A 4332-nucleotide genomic window follows, 5' to 3' on the forward strand; every position below is an offset into this window, starting at 1 on the left:
ATCCTCTGAAAACAATATATTTACATATTTCAAGTATTAAATCGATATAACTCGAACAATAAACATACAAAAATGAGAAATTGAATAACTCACAGTATTATTACGCATACGAAATATAACTCAAAAACCTTATAGGAATTATACAAATAATAAACACATAATTACAATATTTTACATATATCAAACACATATAAACTATACAAGTATAAAACAACGTCAAATTCATGCAAAGGTTATGTTCAAAGAACAATGACAAACTATACAATAACTCAAACTTCAACTGCATCTTGGTTCCCTATATTGCACTTTGACAACTTCATCACCACCCAAACTACGAAAAAGATGGTATGAATCAACGCAACCACGCCACAGCCGATCATCCAAACAAAACACATCCAAACACTCGCCTCACCAAAATACCCGTCCGGTGTTACCATACTCAATGATATCAAATAAGTACTCACCATGCACCCCAAAGTGAACATGGTTCCAAGAGTAAGCACCCACGTCCAAAACTTGTTCCTTAATGGAAAACCACTAATCAACACAATGACTATGGCCAATGAACTTATCAGTGTGACCGAGTTAAAACCGACAAACATGTCGAACTTATCATCGTCTAGTTCTGCTTGAACTGCGTTTCCAAGTGAACCATTTTGGGGATCGGTAATAGTACCACCTGGAGGGTTGATCCCTGAGTAGAATGACATCCCCGCCACCACTAAAGCGGCAACTATTAGAATACCACGATGCTTTTCGATCCAATGGTAGTCATTGTTCACATACCAAGCCCATATTCTTGATAGAAACCCTTTTCGTTTATTATGTGAGGCTTTCACTAATGATTTGGGGAGAGATGGCCTAAGGTCATTTGCTCTTAAAACACCTGCTTCCATTAATATTGCTCGTGTTTCAAGCGACTTGAGATCTCGGGGACATTGATCCAAAATATCTAGTGCGGTTAATCCAAATTTGTTTACGACATTTCCGTTAGCTTTGATGCTTGGTATCCCGAGCAAATAGTTTAAAATCTGTACAAATTTGAAACTCCATTCAGAAAAAGTGTAAATATATCGTAAGGATGAAGAAGAACCAATAAAACGATTAGTTAAAGTTTGAATTAAATTATTTAGTTTAGGACTTCAGGTTAGATTAAAATCAGGACCGTTTTATGGGTAAGCTAAATGGGGCCATGACTTTAGGCCTCCACTTTTAGAGTGCCTCCATTTTAAATCAGAGTTATGTATTATAAGATTTTGAAATTAAAGTTCTTATAGAATTAGTAGCTCATTGATACTTGATAGGCCACAAGCTAATGAGGATTGCTTCATATCCATTATCATTGCATATCATCCATATTTTATAGTTCTTGTATACTCTCTAACGCTATACGCGTAAGGAAAAGAAAAGAAAAAGGCCTCAACATTTTAGTTAGGTTTAGGCCTCCGAGGACGTTGAGCCGGCCCTGATTAAATTAGTTTGTTTAATAAGGTTGATCAGTTATATATAGTAGGCAAAAACATAAGGCTGATTTATAGGTTTAGGATTGTGTTTAGTTTAAACAGAAGTTTTGCGAGTATAATAGAAGAAGTGTCGAAGGCAAGGTTTGGCATAAAATCCGGTTTTTGTGTTTTTAATTTGCGCAATAAAGATTGGTTAGCAGGGTAATGGAGGATCGCACGACTTTTTTGGTAACATGTTCTCATTTTAAAAAAAAAGTATATATCATAAGGATGCTTCAAGGCCTAAAGAAATGTACCTGTGTTTGTTTATTAATAGCAGCAGTATGCAAAAGTGTGTTTCCACCATGATCTGTGATCTTAGCCAATTCCTCTTCACTCCACAGTTCCATCAACAGTTTCAATGACTCAATACAGTTATAACCAACACACATGTGCAAAATGGGTTCACCCTCCTTAGCCGCATCCGGTTTTACCTGAACCAAAGCCTTAACAACTTCCAAATGTTCATTCATGGCTGCCAAATGAAGAGGTGTTAACCCGTCTTGATCCTGAAAGTAGCACGTGTCGGGACCCCCTGCCCGAACAAGCTCCAGGACCGTGTCCAGGTTACCATTGGTGGACGCCATGTGGAGTGGCGTCCGCCTTTGGGAATCCAAGGCTATAAACAAGCTTTGGGTTGTGAGCGAGAAGGACGCTTGCGAAGTGGTGGTGCCCGTGCATGGCGGCGATGTGGAGAGGGGTTTCATTGAAGTTGGTGAGTGAGAGTCTATCAAGGATGAGTTGGTCTTGTTGGAGAAGTGAATTGAGTGCTTGAACGTCTCCTGTTAATGATGCTTCATATAGCTTTGTTTCCATGTTTGTGACATGAAAGACTATCGATCCGTTATATGATCTTATACTTTTCAAGAGTTGACCAACAAGTTGTGAGGTTTTCTTTTAAGAATTGACCAAGTTGTGAGGTTTTCTTTTAAGAGTTGACCAACAAGTTGTGAGGCTTTCTTTTAATAGTGTTTGCGTTTGGAACTACCTCAATACTCTAGTGAGTGTTTTTAAGATAAAATATTATCTTTTCATACCGATTTTAATGCTTCAGATTTGACTTATCCATAACACTATGTTAGTGATTTTAGTGTAATTGTGGATTAACTTGTTGATCAAGTTAATAGTAATATGAATTTAAATAAATCGGGTGTGAGATGCACACTTATTTGATTTTATATAATTACTCAACGCCCCTGTTAGCAGGGTCCAAGGGGCTACAAGCCCTAGAAGTTATCAAAATTAGGAGTTGGTTTCAAAGATTTTGGATTTCAAAATATGATAATTGCTATCAAAGCAGTTATCACTAACCCTAACCCTAATAACAATTATTTTGATCATACGATCTCGATCTTTTGGATCACCAAAACACTCACAAAACCCATATTCGTTTCTTGCTCTTAAATCTAAGATTTATCCAGTCAAAATACATGGGAACCACATGTTGTTTTGATCTGAAAGAGCTCTCACGACTTTTAGATATCCATAGATAACCTGTTTTTAGTAATTTTTTCAACACACTACTAAGGAGAAAACCGGCTAATAAAACCTTGTTTCCTTGATGTTTCTCATGAATAGTTGACGGAGACTTTTTCAAAGTTAAAGAACTTAGAATATTAGATGGTGACAGAAACTTGCCAAGTGCCTACCATCCCATGTTACAAGATACATTATTATATGAATTTGGATTATAAAAAGTGTATTTTTCAATACACAAGATGGATCAAAATGTTGCATTGTATTTTCATAACGGAAATTTAAAGTTTTTAAGTTCAAGAATTTAGTTACCTTTGAGTGTAAGAGATTAATATTGATTTATGGGCTTCAAATTTCTTCAAAGAATTGAAATTTTTAAGAGCTTAGATAACTATGAATAGGGGTGAGCAAGATAAGAGTAAGACGATTGAAACCCGATTACCATACTCGCAAAATCCTTAATTAGACCCGGCTATATAATAAGGTTCGGGTTAAGGGTCTTCAAATTTCATTTTAAAGGGTAAAAGGGTTTCAAGGGTCTGACCCTTTGACCCGTTTACTAGTGTCTAGATATACTTCAGATTCGTGCTTCATCTGAAATTTAGGAGATATATGTATTTCAAATATGATTCACCCGCAATTTCTCAACTACAAAGAAAAATAAAATATAATGGGGCAGACTACTAACCAGAAACATATATATGGGAGTCACTAAATTGTTCTTTACATGTAATTTATGAATGCAAATATTATTTGCATAAGTTCAAATGGTTGATAAACGTTCGAAGTTAGACTTTACTATGTTATTAAACGAAAGTATAGTTGTTGTATATGAAAAAGTAATGTATGAGATATATAACTAGTAAATGTAGAAAAAAAGATGTGATTACTGTCTTAAGGGGTAAAGGGTTAGACCCTTGAAACCCTTATTTATACCCGACTCTTTTATTGTTTAAAGGGTAAGGTCTAGGGTCCAGGTTTCTTCCTAAAAGGATAAAGAATCCGGGCCATGTATTGAGTAAAAGGATCGGGTCTCACCTTTTGAACAATAAGCGAGAGAGGTCTAGTTCTTACTTTTGATTTAAAATATGTAATAGTTGTGACAAAAAATGAATAATTATGTAGTTTTGAGTTCTGACTATTTCAATGTCTAAATTTTTGTTTGACTAGCACTTTATCTTTTTTTTTTTTTTAATTTCAATGTCTAAATTTGGCTCCTTGGCACCGGAAGCTATCCGTTTTCTAACCAGGGTCCAAAAGGTTGTGCATAGCAATGTGTCGACTCCAAAGGGGCAGGGGTATGTCTTTAGCAGGTTAGGGTTTGCAATTCAGAAAGGGGTGGCGGCGCAGCTTG

The 4332-nt window shown here is 36.0% G+C and overlaps 1 pseudogene; it reads right to left on the reverse strand.

Annotated features, from left to right (window-relative positions):
• Nucleotides 1-269: 269 nt before the first annotated feature.
• Nucleotides 270-2390, reverse strand: LOC143623166 (uncharacterized; annotated as a pseudogene).
• Nucleotides 2391-4332: the final 1942 nt, after the last annotated feature.

Source organism: Bidens hawaiensis, unplaced genomic scaffold (genome assembly GCF_021521415.1).
Source record: "Bidens hawaiensis isolate Kalapana, Puna unplaced genomic scaffold, B.hawaiensis_p1.1 tig00003356_1, whole genome shotgun sequence".
In the NCBI taxonomy this organism is placed as follows: Eukaryota; Viridiplantae; Streptophyta; class Magnoliopsida; order Asterales; family Asteraceae; genus Bidens; species Bidens hawaiensis.